At 32.4% G+C, this 22017-nt stretch overlaps 1 long non-coding RNA gene and 2 pseudogenes across 1 annotated transcript; 2 read left to right on the top strand and 1 right to left on the bottom strand.

Moving 5' to 3' along the window:
* Positions 1 to 9632: 9632 nt before the first annotated feature.
* Positions 9633 to 11245, top strand: LOC120132421 (annotated as a pseudogene).
* A 476-nt stretch (positions 11246 to 11721) lies between these two features.
* On the bottom strand, positions 11722 to 12400 carry LOC120132417. The gene is made up of 2 exons (XR_005516997.1): positions 12097 to 12400; positions 11722 to 12018 (listed from the first exon to the last, which is right to left on the bottom strand). It is a non-coding gene; the product is annotated as an uncharacterized LOC120132417 (long non-coding RNA).
* A 3474-nt stretch (positions 12401 to 15874) lies between these two features.
* On the top strand, positions 15875 to 17359 carry LOC120132433 (annotated as a pseudogene).
* The last annotated feature ends 4658 nt before the right edge of the window (positions 17360 to 22017 follow it).

Below are 22017 nucleotides of genomic sequence, written 5' to 3'. Positions count from 1 at the left end.
CTGACTCACCACAGTTTAACGTACATTCTGATGATGACGAGGATGACGTTCCGATAAATACAACACCAGCCGAACTTCCTGCACATATGTATGAGGCTGATTATGATGCAATGTATGAGCTGAATTTCCAGATCTTCCTGATGTTGGCAACTATGGACTTCAATCATCAGTCAATGACGGTAATTTACATATTGGAATGGAGTTCGCATCGAAGGAGGAAGCAATGATGGCAATAAAGAGTTACAATATTCGTAACTCAGTTCAGTCCCGAGTTGATCGATCTAACACGGAGAAATATGTCTGCTACTGCGTCCAACGTCACAACGGATGTCAATGGATGGTCCGTGTATCAAAGAGGAAGAGGAAGAACAACTTATGGGAACTAACCAGATACAACGGTCCTCATACATGTTGTGCAACAGGTATAAACCAGTATCATCCCAACTTGGACTCCAACATTATTTATCAAGCAATCATGCCCATTGTGAAGCAAAGCTCTCATATAGCTGTTGCAGTGTTGATTTCTGCTATACAGTCACAATATGGGTACACTGTCTCATATAAAAAGCGTGGTTGGCAAAACAGAATGCCATTTGCAAACTTCATGGCGAATGGGATTCCTCTTACAACGAGCTGCCCAGTTGGTTTCATGTTGTGCAAAGACTTAATCCCAGGACAATTGTTGAGTTTGAAACTCAACATCATTACGTGAATGATCGAATGGTTCGCGATCGCTGCCAATTTTACCGAGTCTTTTGGACTTACCCTCAGTGTATTAATGCAGTCAAGTACTGTAAACCAATTGTCCAAATTGATGGTACTTTCTTGTATGGGAAATACAAGCAAGTTTTATTATTGGCTGTGGTCCAAGATGGAAACCGCAATATTCTTCCTGTTGCGTTTGCCCTCGTTCAAGGAGAAGACACTGAGTCTTGGGCTTTTTTCCTTAAAAATTTACGTTTACATGTTGTCACTAGGGAACGACTATGCATTATTTCAGACCGAGGAGCCGGGATAAAAGCAGCTATGGACTCTTTGGGTACAATGTATAGACCTCCACATGTTCAACATCGTTATTGTGTCCGTCATATTGCTGCAAACTATTACGGAAAATACAAGAAGAACGATGAACGTCAGTTAGTCGTGCGGATGGGTATGTTACTTTTTCCCAATTTTTCTATCAATTTCTTATTACTTATTATACTTCATATTAACTATTACATATTCCTAATGGCTTAGGTTACGAACTCTTACCTCAAAGGTTTGAGTCGATGCTACAAGAGCTGTTTGGCAAAAATAAGAAGGGGTGCGAGTACATTATGGGCATCAACAAAGAAATGTGGACAAATGCATATGACGGGGGTATCGCTATGGTCATATGACAACAAACTTGGCTGAAGCAATAAATTCAACCTTAAGGGGGCGCGTCATTTACCAGTCACGGCGTTGGTCAAAACGATTTATTTTCGTTTGGGTCAACTCTTTGCAAAACTCGGTGGACAAGCTCTTACTTGGATGCAAAACGGACATATTTACCACCCAAGACTAGTAGCCGATTTACAGAAAAAAGTGGCTACATCAAATGGGATGTTAGTTACAAATTTTTCTCGCACCCGTGAATTGTTTCGTGTAACCGAAATGCCACGTCCGCTGCAAGGGATTGAAGCTAACTCTTTCAGAGTTAATCTGCAAGAGGTGGTGCGATTGTGGTTTCTTTCAAGCACTCAAATATCCATGCTCTCATGTCATTGCTGCTTGCTCACATTCGCATTTGGACTACAAAAATTATGTTGATCCCGTATACCAACTTTCACAGTTTTCAAGGTATATGAATTTGAGTTTCCGCCCATAGGAAACGAAAGAGACCCAAATGAGATTCAAACTTGGCTTACAATTGTACCAGATCCATGCTATTGAGGGACTCAGGTCGTCCAAATCTACTAGAATACATTGTGATATGGATATTCGGGAGAAGTCAACAGAACAAAAAACGATGTGGGCATTGTAGAAACATCGGGCACAATAGAAAAAATGTCCAGCTCTGTTATCATCATATAACCGTTAACTCTTATGTAATTAAAGTTTTTAAATGAATGTTTTTATTTCTAATAATTTAATGTTATTGCATTTATATAATTTGTCAATGTATGTACACCTAAATAATTTTTTTAACTTTTAAATACATAAATATATTTACTATATTTATTTAATATATATTTAATATTATTAGTTATAATTTTTTTAAAATATAATAATAATTCCACCTTCTAAGTAGAGAAAATATTAAATTAAACAAATTAAAAGTTATTAAAAAATTTATGTATACGATGACACATTTCATGTTCTGATTAGAGGATTAAATTTATTAAATTAAATTTTCAATAAGACTAATTTTATAAAATATGTCAGTCTTGAAGATTAAATATGTAATTATACTAATTTATTAACTTATGCATCAATATTTTCGTTAATATTGATATGAGATGACTAGATTGATTGATAACATTTAAATAATTAACTGATAAAATTATAGATCGATAATCAAAATAAAAAATACTCGAAACTTGATAATTCTTACATTATAATCGAAACATTTTACATAATATATTATTAATTTTAATAATAATAAAAATAAACTATTTATTATATAAAATACGTGTCTGCTGAGTTGGCAAAGGCGCGTCCCCGGGGACGCGCCTTTCACACGTGGCATCCAACTCAGCGAAAAACACGGGTAAAGCGCGCCCCCGGGGACGCGCCTTTGCCAACTCAGCAGAAAGGGTGCTAGTTCTGGAAATATTGGTCAAACGGTGTCAGAAAAGTAGAATTATAATCAAACGATGTCAGTTATGTAAAAACCCCGATTTTGACCCATCTGACTTAACATTTTAGATTATGATTGATTGACCATTTACATTTTAGCCTGTATTTGTTAGATTTTTATCTACACAATTATTTGGTGTGTGGTTATTATAGAAGAAATAATTTTTCAAGCACTTTTAGGAGAATAATAAGGTCCGTCTGATTCATAAAATATAACGTTATTTTTTATAATAAAATTATGGGTAAAGTATAGTAATGGTCACTGAACTTTTTTGAAGCTTTCATTTGGTCTCCTAACTTTTAAAACTTACAATACAGCATTTCAACATTTAGTCCGTTTGCAATATGATCCCCAACGTTACACTGTTGTTAGAAGACGCCGACGTGGCATTGAAATAACCGTTTGCAGCTATGAAAATTAGGGTAAATTATAAAAATGGTCACTGAACTTTTCAGTCACTTGCATTTAGGTCCCCCAACTTTTAAAACTTGCAAAACAATCCTCAATTTTATTCTAAACCCCAAATTATAAAATAATCAAAATAGTATTGAGTTAACCAAGATTTCATATTAACCAAGATTTATATACTTTTTTTTATGTTTTAATTGAGTTGTATTCAATGAAAATTGATTGTTACTGTTCGATTGAGTTCATGTGCAATTGAATAGATGCATGTGTAACTGATGCCAAGTTCATGTGAAAATTGATTGTTACTATTCTGAAAATTTATAGATTTAAGTTCAAGAAAAAAATGTTTCACATTTAAGTCCCAACAACCAATATTTAAATAACATCAATGTTTACAATATTTTATTCAAACTCAGTACCCAATAAACATGCAACACATTCTGAAAAAAACAATAATAAATTAGAACTCAATATCCAATACCAGCAAACGTCATTTACACATGCATATCCCACCATTCAATTGCACATGAACTCAATCGAACAGTAACAATCAATTTTCACTTAATACAACTCAATCAAAACATCAAAAAAAAATAAAAAAAATATATATAAATCTTGGTTAACATGAAATCTTGGTTAACTCAATATTATTTTGATTATTTTAGAATTTGGGGTTTAGAATGTAATTAAATTATTTTGGAATTTAGGGTTTAAAATGAAAATTGAGGACTATTTTGCAAGTTGTAAAAGTTGGGGGACCTAAATGCAAGTGCCTGAAAAGTTCAATGGCTATTTATATAATTTATCCTAATTTTCATGGCTGCAAGCGGTGATCTCACTGCCACGTCAGCGTCTTGTAACAGCAGTGTAACGTCGGGGACCATATTGCAAACAGACTAAATGTTGGGGGATTGTATTGTAAGTTTTAAAAGTTAGGGGCCTAATTGAAAGCTTCAGAAAAGTTTAGTGACTATTACTATACTTTACCCATATTATTTTGTTTGTTTTATTTAGCATGAATATAAGATAACAATATTTAGTTAGAGGAATATAAGATCATTTGAATGTATATTTTATTAAATTATCATTATGATATATATTCTTTTTCCACAAGTTAAACTTTAATATTAAATTATAATATTTGAATGAAAATCCACAAAAATAGTTTAATTGTTACACTATCTAACTTTTGAGAAAAAATATACATTTAATATATAATTGATATAATTAGTATTTCAAACTTATATTTTTAAATAATCTTCATAAGTATCATATTTATTTATATAAAATATAATATAATATAAAAAGAATCTTAAAAGAATCTTGATATATATTATTATAATCCACTCATATAGTGAAGTACTAGTTTCTTAAAAGAATCTTGATATACAGTATCTGTGTTGATGAGAAGACTTGCCTGGAACTTCAAATAAAAGGAACAGTAGGGGCGAGGGAAAAAGTAAAAGTGAAACAAATCAAGTGGAATATTTTTTTTAGTGAGCCTTAAATTATATTTGGCCATCCCTCAACTCCAACAAATCAAGTAGAGTATCTTAACCTTCAATATTTTCAACTGTTTAATTTAAATTTTAAAAGCTAATATGTTAAGAATTCTTTTTGCATTACTAACAATGCTTCACTAATGTAAACAAGTGAAGTTTTGAACTAATACACAATGAAGAAGCAATTCTCCTCATATTAATAGAATGAATCTTGAAATTGTTAAAATATAAGTAAACATATTACACATGACTAATTTTAGGTCCAATAGAATTTTGCGATGATAGATGAACAGTTTGTAATATTAGTGATGAAATCGAAAAAAAGTTAGTTTGGTGATCTAATTAGAAACTAATTAATATTTGAATATTTTTTCGAATAATTATCCATTATTAGTTATTATTTTTTGCAGAATAATCTAAGATCATTATTTATAATATTTCTTAACCAATGACAACACATGAAGCAGCTGCTTAAACCTAAGACTTCAAATAAGAATAACACTCCCTCTAATCATTAAGACTATTCAATAAATTCATCAGTTATCATATAAAAACATTATTTTAATTTCTTTTCATATGATTAGCATCTAATTAACATGTAACACTAACTTGTTAAGTGATTTTATAATAAGTATATATGTTACATGATATAAAACAACTTTAATGAATAACATATTAATTAAATTCATGATGAGGATGAATCATATCCAATCAGAAAGCTCCACGCCGGTACGGAAGTCATATAGATCAAATTTTGCGATCAAGTATCCTACACACTACTTTCTCTCCTTTAGCCAATGTTTCCGCCTATCAAAAACAACAAAATTTTCATTACCAAGCGGTCCCATATTCGAATGCACTAAAGTTTATCCCATACGTCACCTCCATGACGTCATTCAAGTTGCACTGACACGTGTCGAAGCATAAGCAACTTCGACGAATCCCTCCAGGAAATTACCCATGAAGGAAGAAAGATAATTTCTTTAATATTATTTTCGAATATTTAAAATTATTATTTATTATTATATATATATAAATAAATTGTATAAAATGGTCGAATCTTTGCCTAACAAGTTCCCCTTCCTACGCACTATCAAAGACAGAAGTCAAGCTTTCCTTAGAAATCAATGGACTTCTCCGGTGAGAGTTCAAACCTCTGTCCCGAAAACATCGATCCAATGACCGAGTTAGAATTGCGGATTATCTCGTTCTCGACGATAGAGGTTTTAAGGAAGATTCGTCATCGGAAAATATGGCATCGCCGGAGAAAGCTTTAGGAGGAGCTAATGAAATTAGTGGCGCAATATCAAAAAATAGCATCATGCAAGTGATCTAACACTTCCCTACTATGATTTCCTCTTTCCTTTTTCACTTTCTTCTTCAAATTCATAAAAAAAGTAATGATTATCATTATAGCTTTTACTCTTGTTTAAGAAATAATGGGGTTTCCTTTTGTTTTTCTATAAAATTTATAGAGAAAAGGTGGAACAGAGGCATCGAGTTGCATTTAAAACGAAATCGGAGATTGAAGTTATGGATGATGGATATAAATGGAGGAAATACGGGAAAAAGTTCGTCAAGAACAGCCCAAATCCAAGGTAAATTTAGTGCAGATTAACAAGAATAAGTTAATTTTGAGACTTGCTTTATCTTATTGCATGGAATGATCGATGTAGACATTTGGTGGTTTATATTCAATTATTCCACATATTATATACTTTCAAATTGATAACTATCCACTTAATAATAAATTAAATTTCTCACATTTCTTTCTCGTGATCATTTGGAAATAATAAATAATTCAACCTTTTGTATCAAACGATGGATTTGAATCATAAAATATAATAATCTATATTTTAAACTATTAAATTTAACTTCAAATTTAATATAAAACATAAATCTTTAATTTAATTAATTATATCATTCCACTTTTATCATTAATAAATTCATCATTTGCTTATGTTAGATTTTGATATTATTATAGCGTAGTTAAAAAAATATTTATTGCAATCATGTAGTTCGTTTGATTTTCAATATATATAAATAGGATCTAAAGTAAGAACGAATATAATTTTTTATGTTAAGAGTGTGAATTTATGAACTTATATTTAGGGGATGTGGAATTAAAAAAATTTAGGAAGTGCTAAATAAAATTACCAATAAATAATATAAAAAATACTTAAATTATATGATAAATAAAAATTTTCAAGGGATACGATACAACCCCTCGACCCATTCCTAATCTTAGGTATAACTCGATAATTGGTATGATTTCATGTCCAAAAGTTTCATGCTAAGTGATTAGATTGACTTTTAGGGGAATCTAAAATACAACCGACTAATATAAGGTTAAAAAAGCTTGCAATCAATTGTACCCGAATAACTTACCACATGCATAATTTTTTAGAGTAAATTGAGTAACATTTTAGATTGAAATAAAGAATATTACATTTTCTATAACAAATCATGTAAATTGCATAAATATTTTGGAAACAACCTACAAAATACCGTTAAGAAATTTATGTAACATTCTCGGTTGTAACTCAAATTATTACCAATTGTGTAACATTTTAAAATAGATAGAATAGCATTTTAGGTCAAAACTAGACGTACTGTAATATTCTCGAATTGAAATTATTACTAATTATGTAACTTTTTAAAATAGATAAAATAATATTTTAAGTTTAAACCCTCCACAAATTAGTCTTTTAAGTTTCTCAGCACAGTAGAACTACCGTGGCCTTCCTCATACGTCCCTTGTATAAAAAGCATCATATATTAAGGGCCCATTTGAGAATGTTTATAGGGGTGGTTTTGGTCCAAAATTCTGTTTGAAACGTAGAAATATTATCAAACAGCTCATTTTTTATCAAAAAATTAATGTAAGAAAAATGATTATTAACTCAAGCCAAGAAACTGAAAAAATTTATTTTTGAGTTGGAAAAGCTCGTTTGGAGAAACATTTCCAAACGATGTTAGATAACTTTGTATTATAACAAAGAACAATTTAATTAATCACGCTTAAAAAGGGAAGAAAATAATTAAAAGCATCACATCATATAGTTGGGGTAGTAGCAAAGTATATTGAAACGGGGTGAAGGAGAGCGAAAGTGGGACGCCCCCCATAAAGAAAAATTAAATTTGCGAGTAGCCATCACCATTCATACATGAAGTAGACTGCAACACTATGTGCTTGTGTGATCATGATCATGATCTCATTGTATTTGTAATTTTTGACCAAAACCAAACCATAGCCAAACATTTTCGTGCCATGTTGTGCAACTAGTGGTGCACTCAAGGTACTGTGGTTAAATAATGAATTTTTATACACATATTAGCTATATACTTGTTGGAAATAATGCAATAAACATATAAATCAAGATGCAAGTAAAATAGTTTGAAACATACATAAAATATTGTATTACTTTTAATATAACTCTCAACATGAATACTTTAGGACACACTTGATTATTAGGCTAAATTTTATTATAAATAATCAATTAAATAATTAAATTTTTATAATAATTTAAAAATTCTTTATTAAACTCGTATCCAAATTTATTTGCATGCGTTGTCTTTATTAAAATGAACATATCTTGAGTTCTTGATGTTTGATTGAGATGTTTCAATGTATGTTAGAAAGGTAATTGACATACAATTAATAAGTAAATAGGCATCTCGACCCAAAAATGTCTAGATCCTATTTGAAAAATCATCACAAGTTAACTATTGTTCCGACCTTCAAAAACAACTTCAATTTCTTATCCAAAATAATTTGTTAAAACCTTTCCTTTGCTTGTATAAGTGAAATATAATTCTTTTGAAATATTTCAAAATTTATAACAATCCTCCTTATATTTCAAAAGAATCATGGATAAAGTTTTGTTGAGTATCTATATCTTTAATTTAGATCTAATATATTGAGTCTGATATCTTTTGAGCTATGAGCCCGAATTAGAAAGAACGAAACATAATTTACAGAATAATCGATAAAACAAATTTCTATGAATAAATTATTTATGTAAATTGGAGATATTACACCATGCTACTGTTGTTCAACGTGATTCACACTAGGTCATGTGCATGTCTAGTTTTTCATGAGTGCTCTATATCAACAAATCAACTTCCACGCAGAGCCAATTGTAAGGGTTGCACCATGAGCTATTTCTCATGCACCACTTTCTACCTACGTAGCTTAGAGTTCTTAATTTTTTTCAATCCTATAAATTTTTTAATTTTCAGTCTTCTTCTTCTTCCATCTCTCTTATTAATTCATTCAATTTCATATTAAATCAAATCATAAGTTTCTCTCTTTTATAAATTTGGGTCTTCAATATATCAAATGTTTAACATTCTTCCGTCGTAATCTAACGGTAAAATAATATAACATTCTTCATCTTTTTATTTATTATTCAAAATCAAATTCCATATTATTCATACCCACAATGAAAGATGTAATTTACAAAATTTAATAATTTTTCTATGATTTATTAATAAAAATTAAAATAATTATTTAAAATAATAGAATATATTTTCGTTTTATAATTGTTTATTTAAGTTTTTTGCTCAAAATCCAAAATTGTCCGAAATGACTCTCCATCATATTTTGAACGGGAGAAATATTTTATGGATCATAATTTGTACGTTAAAATGATTTAATTTTTAATCATCATAATAAAGAAAAATTAAATTTTGGGTAAATTACATACATCACTACTGAACTTTCTTTTCTATCTTATTTTGGTTACTGAACTATAATACTTTTCAATTTACTCACTGAACTTTAAAGATTAATTTTTTTTGTTCACTAAACTTTACATTTTTTCAAATTACTCACTAAATCCAAATCCAGTTAATTAAAAACTCTATTTCTATGCAAACACCAATATTGCCTCACATTATACAGTTCGCTCTCTTTGCTGAATTTCCCCGAAAGCCCTGTCCCATAGGTCAGTCCTTTCATTTATCTCAAAACCCATAATTTTTTCTCCCAGTATTGAGTATCTATTCGTTATAATTTGATGTTTAAATTGTCTTCTGGATTCATTTTTGTCGTTCTTTTCCTCTGTTTATATAAAGTTTCGGACTTTTATCTCTGTGTGCTTTCAATGTGTCTTGATTATGTTACTGCATGATCTGATGTTTTTGTTCTTTTCACGAAATGGGTTTTGCTGAATTGGGGTTAAAATATAGACTGGGCTCTAAAGTTAAAAGCTTTTGGGTGTTTGCTTTCTCTGAAAGAGTTAATTTGTTTTAAGAAGAGACTTTATTTGGGGATTGCGTTGATGCAATTGTCTAAGAAAGTTATAGTTTTTCGTTCAGCAATATATGAATTCACTTTGCAGTATTTGAGAAATTGAACTATCCATTTAGTTGGTATGCATTAGAAGAAAAAAATATATAAAGTGGGTTCTTAGACTTTCTATTGCTGTTGGCTTTAATTAATGCAGTGCGTTGCTTTGTTTGGATATACTTTCGATTTAGTTTTAAATCTAGCTATAATAGATGAGTGGCTTGCTTTATATTATAAGTATTAAGAGCAAATGGTTGATGTTGTGATGTTAAATCCATATGTTCTAAAGCCATTAGTGCCACATTGAGTTGGTTGTTATGGTAATGCTATATTGTATGCAATCTTTCGAAGTACTGAATGATAAATATACTGTAACTTTAACTGGTAGGCCACGTAAAATCCGGCTTTCTAACTGCAGGTTGAAAGTATTTGTCATTTGTTTACCTTTGCAAGTCCTAGATTTCATTGGTGTTGCACCGGAATTTTTACCTGTGTTAAAAGTTGAATGCCTCTAAATTTAAGAGCTATACGTAGAATCAAGAAATGAATAAAGATAAGTTCATGGTGCTGTATTTTCCTCTTTGATCGCAGAAGAGGACATAGGCAAAGAAGAAAGGGCCTACTTTCTGCAATTTGTGATGGTGGAAGTATGGTGGTCCGTTCTTGGGGCTGCCATCCCTGCAGTTATCTCGGGACAGGCTTTTAGAATGAAGAAAAGGCATGCTGAAGAACAGAGAAGTAAGACTGCCAGGGAAAGGGAGAAGAGTTCCGACGAAAATTTTGTTTGTTAGAGAGTCTGCACTTCAAAGAGAATGCTGAAGAAGGTTGGGGCGTTTTCGAAAGATCCAATTCCCGACACTTGTGTAACTGTCTGCGGTGTGTCTGAGCCCGATGTATGCTCCGATGCTTGTGCTCGCACTGTTTGTGTCAACCAACATCAGAATGACATTTGCCTTCGTCGGTGTCAGAGTGAATGCCTTAGACTCTCTGCTTCTAATTCTCATTAGCACATTTTCCTCGTAGATTTTGCACGTCAAAAAGTTTAGGATATGATGCTTTAATTACAGCGAGTCAGTGACTGCTATCCCAGTTTCAGTAGTTGGTCTCTGAGTTGTGATCCTTAGCAAGTCAACTTTAAGTTCAATATTTTGGGTGATTGTTGGAATGGATTTTTTCTTTGCAATTGACGATTAAATGTTGTTTAACCTTGTTTTCTACGTTTTTGCTGCCTGCCTCTTCGATGTTCATCACATCTTCCATAGATGGTTAGGGATGACAAAATCTGAACCATTTCGAAGCTGAATTTTACTATATGGTTTCTTCATTTATCTAATGTTTGTAAGCTAATTGCTTAAGCATATTCAAGTATCTGAATTTCTTGTGGTTCACGGCATTGCTATACCAATGACTCTTCTAGCAGTGCTTATCTGCTAATGGAAAATATTAGTTATGCTTAGCACATTGGTCTTTTAAGCAAGTTAAGCAAGTCTGTTTCACCGATGTCCTACTAGAAATAGTCGGAGATTGCAAATGCTCGGATTCGGTTTCTTGATCTGTTGGATGTCACTTTCTATAGGTAACTACATGATTTCTGTTATAAGGAAACTTCATTGAAAATGGATGTGAAATCATTTATTTCGGTGGATTACTGGAACATTAAATACTAAAAGGTTCACCCAAAAACGTAGACTACAAAAAGATCATAAATTTATAACAAAAAAAACCGACTTACAAACATGAAACAACAAATAACTCTACTGATACGATTTATGGGTTTTGTTTAAAGCTCATCACGGGATTCTTTTTTATCAGAGGAAGCCTCTTCAACCTTCTCTGCCGTCTTCTTCTCAGTTTCTGCTGCAGGTTTAGCCGTCTTCTGCTCGGTTTCTGCTGCAGGTTTAGCTGTCTTTGGCTCAGTTTTTGCCGCAGGTTTCACAGTTTCTTCGACATTTCCATTTTTAGTTTCGACGTTTTTCATCACTGCTTCTTCCCTGTCAAATACGAACCAAACATGTTAATGTGCTTGCATGCGTGATAAGGAAAAGGGAAGAAAATTCATGGAATCGTACCCTGGCTTGGGTGAAGTGAACTGCAACCGGAAATCATGGACGATGGTTTTGATTTTCTCGACAGAATTTTATGTGCTTTCTTCACAAGACATGGTGTTCGATACGAACTGGAAGGGAGATGGTTTGTCTTCCTTAGTGGTCTTCTGCTGCTCACTTTCGCCGATTACCGGCCGGATTCGATGTGAGAGGAGGATAAACAACAATGTGAAGCATCTTCTTGATTTGTTCATTGCTTAAAATTTTGGAAAGAAAGTAATAATGAAAGAAAAATAAAAGAAGTGATATTTGCATTTGATCTTGTGCTTTGTAGTCTGTAGTAGGTGGTTTCAAGTTTGTTCACGTCTACTAATTAAAGGAAAGGAGGCGTTTTCGCCTTGCTTCTCTGCACACTCCCTGAATGTTTCAAAAAGGTAGAAGATATAAATATGTAGGTAAACTACTTTTATAGTCACTAAACTATAATAGGGGTTCTATTATGATCACTTAATTAAAACATTTGTTATTCAGGTCACTTTATTATTTAATGACATCAATCGAGTCACTAACCGTTAACTACTAATGAAAATATTGACGTGACAGTTAAGTAATTTTTTATAATAATGTCAGCTTAAATTCTAAATAACATTATTTAAGATGGAACCTAAATATGTTGATACTAACACAAACTTGATGATGAATCAAATAATATCACTGATAGGTAAGGATTGAACTTCATCAATATAGCTCCAATTTGAGATTTCAAGGATTTAGAGATACATTTTCAGAAAGTGATATCACACACTAACCTACTTTATAAGTTCTTATCAATCACAAACGATCATTGATCGAAAGACATAATTAGAGTGAAACATACTATAGTGGTCGTACACTCTACAAGCATAAGATGAAAGGTGTACATCTTTTGTCTCTATCTCTCAATGAGTACATAAATAATGTATAAATTCAATATATTAATAAATTATTATTACAAATACTTAAATAATCACATTGTCCCTACCCTATTTAAAAGTGACATTAGGTTGCGTTTTAGCCTATGCATGTATCATTCATTCACATACATAGAGGATAACTTTGACGTTGATGCCCTTACCAAGAGCAACACACGTCGAGCCCGTTAGCTGTATGGGTGACAAATTAAGTACCGTATGTCTTATAAATACTTCTTGTATGCGTTATGCTTTGTGAATTGGGCTCGAGTTTGTCTAGTATTAGGAATCGATTGATGTAAGCTCCATTTGCGTGCGAGAGATGGGTGTTTTCGTGGTTTTGATGTCTATGGCAAGTGAGGTTGAGTTTTAATTTGATCTCAGTTATAAAAGAATTTTGGCGAGAATTTCTTTCACTTTAATAAAAATAAAATAACTAAAAAATAAATAATTAAACAAAAAAATGCTAAACATATGAAAATAATAACATATAAAAAATATAAATTTTTTAAAAAAATACACCAAAGATTAAATAACTAAGCAAGTCATATAACAGCTATAAAAATAATAACTAAACAAAAAATAAAAAATAAACCAAAAAATTAAATAGCTAAATAAGCCATATAATGACTATACATAATAATAACTAAACAGGAAATATAAAAATACTACAAAAAAAACAAAATTAAATATAACTAATATGTAAAAATGTATGAAAAATATGTAATTTACTAATCTATCCTTATAAGAAAAAAACAATATAAACTCTTTTTTCTTACACTTTTTATGACTACAAATGATTTTTTTAACTTAGTGTGTAAAACTAATGAGGTGTGGTATGATATTATAGGTTTTTGACGTGACATTTAAAATTTAAATTTACGAAAAGCGAATATCATGAAATGGTGTTTTAAAATTTTAATATTAATTTCAATCGAAGTATATTTTGATTAAATGCGACAGATTACACATTTTAAAGAATATTTTACATTAATAATGTCTTTTATTTTTAACTAATAAAATGTTTTATTGTGATTAAAATTGTCATATAATATAAGATACATTTTTATGAATAATTTGATGTGATTATAAGTTATCATTTGTTCAAAATATTTTTTAATAATTAATAACGTACATACACCTTACAGGCGTAATTGTTCAAAAAAAAAAGAGTAATATTTTTTTAACTACCGAAATCGCTTGATAGCTTTAAGATAAAACACATTTTACATATCGTACTTTTAAACAATATGATTTATCGTAATATATTCTTTAGCTCGTCTACCTATCTCCTCCTCTCCATTAAATAGTCGCAGACCGTAATTTTCTAATCAAATCAGAAAGAGTGAGCCATCAACCATAGTCCTAGCTAATTTTTCTCATCAGCAAAATTATTTTTAGAATTGCAAGAAGAGTTCAGATGTGAATTCGTTTTTTACATTAATGGTTTCTTCTTATTAGTTTCCCTATTTTTTACCATTCTTACTGTTTCTTCTTTTTCTTCTTCAAGTTCCTAGACATTTTAACGCTGCCCCACTCAGAGAATAATAAAGCAACCGTACAAGCACACGAGAAAATTAGATAGGGTTCAGAAAGCAGTTAATTTTTTAAATGCTCAATTTAATGAGGCTGTTTCTCGGATATCGTCTGAAAAATTAGAGGGTAAACTAGAATTGTGATCCTTTTTTGTTTTTTTTTCCTGTCTTATTTAATCGTCATTTTTCCATCAATAGTGGGCGTCACTTTCCCATACGTGATTCGCTACATGCTTATGGGGGAGCTCATTTATCCATGCTATTGATCCTCTGTCGATGCTACACCTGGTGCCATCGTGGTGAGTATTCATGGTAGCGACGCCCGTCGCTTCTTGGCGAACGAGCTCAACAGATCTTGTGATCGTTTTATTAATTCGATTTGCCCGCACTCGTAGAAAGAGTGACCCAAGTAAATAGAGAATGTCATATTGTCTCCATTGTCTAACGAGGGATCTTCGACCTTCATGCAAGCTCTGCAGATCCTTTTTGCAGACATCGACCAGAAATGATGAAGTACATCGGGAAGATGTTAGGAAGACGAGGGAGATGAATTTGTTATTTTTCTTTTGGGGGTGGATTTCACTAATTCTTTTATGATAGAGGTGTTCTACGGTCATTGCACCAATTGTTGATGGAAACAATGAGTTATGGTGACTATAGACAGTTCACCTTTGGTTTGAGTAAAGAGACTAATTGGTGATTAAACATTCGTTGGTCAACGTCAAAGTATTACGTCTGAATAAGTAATAGAAAGGATATGAATGAGGGAGATGTGGTTCAATCCCTTCTCTCGGTCTTCATTGAGAGATTTTATAATGACTCTTGGTATGATACTATGAAGTATTATGGCTGCCAGTAGGTTGACAGACTATGTAGATATGATCAGTTGACACTAGATTAGTTATGATAGCCACATGAGCCTGTTATAAGTTATATCAAGAAATTGCAACTTCTCAAAAGACGTCGAGCGTTTAAGACTCTTTGTCCGAAGATACTCAACCTTAAAGCATGAAAATAATATGCGGACATTTAACAAAAGTACAACAAGCTAATAATTTTAAACATATTATGATTACACTAAAAATATGATAAACAAATAGAATTAAAATAATACATAAAAATAACATAATGAATAATTTGAAATATTCATACAAAGGAGTTAAATGAGCATAATATAGAACTCACTAGATACACTATCAAAGTATTAACTCAACTCAACTAACTTGAAATATTCAAGGAATAGAATAAACTGCCAAATAATAACTACTGCTTCTAAATGTTCAAGAAGTAAAACAAACTTTACAGGCTTCCAAATTCATGGCGTTGGTGGGTATTTTTGAAGTTTTAGTGGCTTTCATTTGCTTTCTAATTCTCAGCTGCTTGAGTAATTCTAAGGAGGGGCAGCCAATAACTTTCCCGGTGGTCGGAATGATGCCGCAGCTCTTGCTCAACGTTCATCGTGTTCACGATTGGTGCACTGAGATTCTCCAAAGATGCCACTGCACTTCTTTTCGTTGGTCCTTGGTTCTCCGATATGAACTTCGTGTTAACCTGCGATCCGGCCAACATTCACCACGTAATGATTTCAAACTTTCGAAACTTCCCCAAAGGATCCGATTACAAAGAGATATTCGACATCCTCGGGGATGGGATTTTCAACGCCGACATGGATCTGTGGAAATACCAGAGGAAATTGGCTCAAGGGTTCATCAGACACCCGCTTTTAAACCGGTTATTGTCGACGGCGACTCGAACCAAGGTGGAAAATGGTCTGATTCCGGTTCTCGAACACGTCGCCAAATTTGGCCTGGTGGTCGACTTGGAAGATGTTTTCCAAAGGTTTACATTTGATTTCACGTGCATCTTAGTCACCGGCAACAACCCCGAATGCCTCTCTATCGACTTCCCCGAAGTCCGCTTCTCCAAGGCCCTGGATGAAGCCGAAGAAGCGTTGTTTTATCGGCATGTGAGGCCTCGAAGCTTCATCAAGTTGCAGAAATGGCTCAACATGGGGCAAGAGAATAAATATAGAATAGCATGGCAAGTTCTTGATGATGTAATAGCTAAATATATAAGCCAAAAAAGGAAACAACTTGAACTTGAAAATCAAATAGAGGGTGTTGATCTTTTAGCATCATACATAACTGAAGAGAAATCGACAGGTTTGAAATGTGACGACAAGTTCTTGAGAGACATTTTGAACATGATTGCAGGGAGGGACACAACAAGCTCGGCTCTTACTTGGTTCATCTGGCTAGTTTCAAAGCATCCCGAAGTGGAAAACAATATCATACAGAGCTTCAATCGAAAATACCAGCAAAAGAAACCCGAAAAAGGCGATTATTCCACGCCGAAGAGGTGAAAATCTAGTTTATTTACATGGTGCATGTGTGAAGCAATAAGGCTGTACCTCCTGTTCCTTTTCAGCTCAAGGAACCATTAAGGCCGGATGTTCTTCCCAGGGCATCGAGTTCATCCGAAGACGAAAATCATGTTTAACTTGTATTCCATGGCAAGAATGAAGGCAATATGGGGTGAAGATGCATTGGAATTCAAGCCCGAAAGATGGATTACAGAGGGAGGAGGGATTAACACGAGCCATCATTCAAGTTCTTATCTTTCAATGCAGGGCCAAGGATTTGCCTAGGAAAGAGGTGGCGTTTGTTATGATGAAAACCGTGGCATCGGCTATGATCTAATTATCGTATCAATGTGTTAGAAGAAGCCTGTTGTTCCTGCTATCTCCATCATTCTGCACACCAAGAATGGATTATGGCTAGGGTTTCCAGCAGATGGGACTAAATGCTCTTGTATTTCATCTTTGTTTTAAGCTTTTCAAAAAGAGGGAGAAAAAAAACCCTAATCTCTATATTATTGTTTAGCATTTGTATGTTAAGAGTAGCTATGTTTGGTACCATGGTGTATATGCAATGATGTATGACATTTGGTGTTAGCTTACAAATGGTATTGTTTTTCTAGATTGATGTTTTGTTTGACGGGTAATCGCTCCTTCAAAAATTTTTTTTTTTTAAAAAAAATTACTAATTTTATTCAAAATAAAAAATATCCTAAATTAGAAAATAATTTACAATCATAATCGTAAATTAAACACATAATTAGGAAAATTTCCTATAATCAAACAAACTAACAACTTAAGATCACATATAAGGACCATACAAAGAAATATTAAAATATAACCAAGAAAACTCGAACAAAGATAAATATAAACAAATTTGATCGCATCAGCAAACGAACCACAAAAGGGGATCAACCTACTGAAAAACCACCAACAAACTATAAATCAGACTCAAGCAACGTGAAAAACTATCCATGAACGTATGTCGGGTATCCAAATGCAATCCAATGGTCCAAATCAAAGAAGATCAACATAAACAGATAAGTGTCATATTGATAAGTCGTTGCGATATTTAATCAACCCTTAGAAAAGATGAATGAAAACAACAGTCAACGACCGAAAAATTGCCAAAAGGCATAAGAAAACTGTCATACAGACAAACTTATAAGAAATAAAAAAAAAAAAGAGAAAATAAAGAATACCGACAGTCGAAAACCAACATTAAAGTTAGTGCCGCCGTCGATCAACAAAGACAAAAAGAAAAAAGAGATGAACTACTTACCAATGAGACAACATTAAAATGGTGTCGCCGTTGACCAACAAAGACAAAAAAAAAGATAAATTATTTACTTTTTTTTTAGTACAAGGATAAATTATTTACTAATAAGAGAAACTAAAAGAAAAATCTCAAAATTTTAAAGTTTATATATAAGTTTATCAATATATAAAATCATATTTTCGTCCTTATTTTATTGTATTTGATCATACAAATGTCTCTAATTTATATACTTATATATAAATTACATATTACTCAATATATATATATATAAATTACATAATTAAAGATTTTATACTAAATGAATATTTAAAACTTCTTAGTTCGTAGATCGAGGCTGAATGTAATTTATGACAAATAATAAAGTTACTCATAAAGAACATGTACAAAAACTTACTCGACTTATTAATTGTTACCTGTAATAGGCAAAAAAGTAGGTAGATAAATTTATAGTGATTTATAAATTGTACATATATTAGAATATTTTATTTTTTATTTTCAAAATTTAAAATTTATTAATTTATATTAATCTTGAGTTATATTTATAAAATTTAAAACATTATTTTCTTATTATTTTGAAATTAAATAAAAATAGATAAATTCAATAATAATTGATTTTCACTTCAAAAAAACATTTTAGATGATTATTAGCCATAAAATATTTTTTATTATCTTAAAACTAAAAAAGTTGAATAGACAAAATATGACAAATGAATTACAATATATATATATATCTATATATATTAAATTACACATGTTTTTGTTTAAACTATTTGAATTTATGGATAAACGATGTCTTATTATTTTAAGATTAGGCTTCTTAGTGTCTAGGATAAGTGTCAAATATACTTCAAATCCTTCCAAATCAGTTTATTGGCAGTTATAGTAAAAAAAAATACATTAGTCAGATACCCTCTTTATTCACTGAGCATCAATATTTCTTTACCCATAGCTATTTTCAAAATTGTCCTCCTAGTAAGATAGCCCAAATTAACTTCATGTTTGGTCAATAAATTTATACTAATATTAAATCGAACTCCTTAAAAGACAATTCTATAAGATTTGTGAATGGTCCCGACATACCAACAATAGCATCATTATTAGTACTTTCTAACACTATTAATATAGGTGTAGTGGAACCACTAACAATAAATCAAGAGAAAACAATCAGTGACAAAAAATGCCTTATATACGATTTTAACAAATTTTTTTGGATTTGCCAAAATGACCAACTAAATCGCAATGCGATCGACAATTCGCAACGCGATCTCCGGTATCGCAAATCAGTTTCCAGATTCGCAACGCGAACATCGACTATCGCAACGCGAACTTCGACTATCGCAATGCGATTTTCCAAATTCGTTGCGATAGCCGAAGTTCGCGTTGCGATTTATTTCAAATTCGCGTTGCGATAGTCGAAGTTCGCGTTGCGATTTATTCCAAGTTCGTTGCGATAGTCGAAGTTCGCGTTACGATTTATTCCAAGTTCGTTGCGATAGTCCAAAATCGCAACGAATGGTGGTATTGCATTTGTTTCTTAAGAATTTTCTCTAAAAAGATAGTATTCGCGCGGACGTGTCGAAGACACGTATTACCACGACCACGACCACGACCCGAGACGAGACGGACGGCGACGGCACGCGAGAGTCTCCCTTGTTCTCTATCACTCAACAAGGAAGTGGGAAAGCCAAGCCTTAAATACCATTCCCAATAGTATTTCCATTACTATGTGGGATTGAGCATTACCAACACTTGTTCCCAATACTATGTGGGATTGAGCCTTAAATAGTGATATATTTGTGAATTATAGTTATGACTTTAGTATTTGTATTAAAAGTATTTGTGGTTCGTTTAGTTTTCATGCAAGTCTACTTTATTTTAATTGATTGTAATGCACGATAACAATTTTTTTATTCTCGAGTGATGCAATTTTTTTGAATGTTTTGTTTAAAATTGCAATAATTACGATTGATTGTAGATTGACTTTTAATTATGACATATTTAATCGTATAATACTAATGCAATTGGTTGCTGATTCAGTTGTTTTAAGGTGCATGATTGTTAATTGTTTCCTGAATAATCACATAGTATTGGAAACAAGTGTTGGTAATGCTCAATCCCACATAGTATTGGAAATATTATTGGGAATGATATTTAAGGCTTGACTTTCCCACTTCATTGTTGAGTGATAGAGAACAAGGGGGACTCTCGCGCGCCACCGCCGCCGCCGTCCGTCTCGTCTCGCCTCGTCTCGTCTCGTGGTCGTGGTCGTGGTCGTGGTAATACGTGTCTTCGACACGTCCGCGCGAATACTATCTTTTTGGAATAAATCGTAACGAATTTGAAATAATCGCAACGCGAACTTCGACTATCGCAAATCAGTTTCTAGATTTGAAACGCGAACTTCGACTATCGCAACGCAAACTTGGACTATCGCAATGCGAATATGTAAATCGCAATGCGATAGTCGAAGCTCGCGTTGCGAATCTGAAAACTGATTTGCGATACCGGAGATCGCGTTGCGAATTATCGATCGCATTGCGATTTAGTTGGTCATTTTGGCAAATCCAAAAAAGTTAATTAAAATCGTATATTATAAGACATTTTTTGTCACTGAGGTTATTTTCTAAAAGCAAGTAGGATAAATATTATATCATAAATATACTTACAAAGTATGGTAAATATTATCATAAATAACATCACATGTATTTTGATCCTAATTGTTGAAAGTCAAGCAATGCACCAAATTAAAAGTTCAAAGTTTGGCAACCAATTTTGAAAAATCGTTTTCAAAGTTTGGTAAATGTTTCTTTGAAAATGGTTTTCAAAGTTTGGTAAATATTTCTTTGAAAAATGGTTTTTCAAAGTTTGGTAGATGTTTGTTGAAATATTATAATGGAATAATCATAATTAGTCACTAGACTTTAGGGTATTTACATGATTAAGTCCTTAAGTTTCAACTATAAATACACTAGCTCATTTAGCTTCAAAACCATCCCAAAAATCATTTCTTCTCCCAATACTAGAGAGCTTTCTTGTGAGTAGTGAGTGTTTTGTAAACACCTGTAAATTTTTTCTCTTAGTAAAAGATCTGCAGCAATCCGGAAACGTAAGCAAAATTGGCTGAACTCGTTATCAATTTCGGGTATTTTTCCACTTTTATTTCTTATTTTCACTAATCTGGTTTATAGAAATTACTTGTACTCGGTTTATTTCACAACTGGTATCAGAGCTTTTGGTTGTGAATTTTGTCAATTTTTTGGGAGGTTACTATTTATTACTATTCACATGAATAGAATTTCGTGAATAGTAAAATTTTGTCGGCGATACGAGTTTGTCGACGGAGGTGTTCTAATACACGGTGGTTCGCAAGAATTGTCAGAAACGATCCAAACGAAACCAGATTCGAGTGGGGAGCGATGGCTGCAGATGAAGGGAAGGTGAAAATTGAAAAGTTCGATGGTGCGGACTTTGGCTTTTGGAAGATGCAGATCGAAGATTTTTTGTACCAAAAATCTATATCAACATCTCTCATGAAAGCAACCAAAGGGCATGAAGAATGAAGACTGAGCTCTTCTTGACAGACAAGCCCTCAGAGTTATCCGACTGACGTTATCCCGCAATGTTGCTTTCATAACAAGGAAAAGACCACGGCGGGTCTTATGGCGACTCTCTCCAGTATGTATGAGAAGCCATCAGCCTAAACAAAGTGCACTTGATGAGGCGATTATTCAATTTGCGGATGACGGAATGGGCATCGATGTCACAACACCTAAATGAACTCAACACAATCACAACCAGTTGAGTTCAGTGGAAATTGAATTCGAT

This window comes from Hibiscus syriacus, unplaced genomic scaffold (genome assembly GCF_006381635.1).
Source record: "Hibiscus syriacus cultivar Baekdansim isolate YM2019G1 unplaced genomic scaffold, ASM638163v2 tig00110562_pilon, whole genome shotgun sequence".
Taxonomy (NCBI): Eukaryota; Viridiplantae; Streptophyta; class Magnoliopsida; order Malvales; family Malvaceae; genus Hibiscus; species Hibiscus syriacus.
Note: the sequence above shows the minus strand (reverse complement) of the source record. Positions and strands in the feature narration are given on the sequence as shown.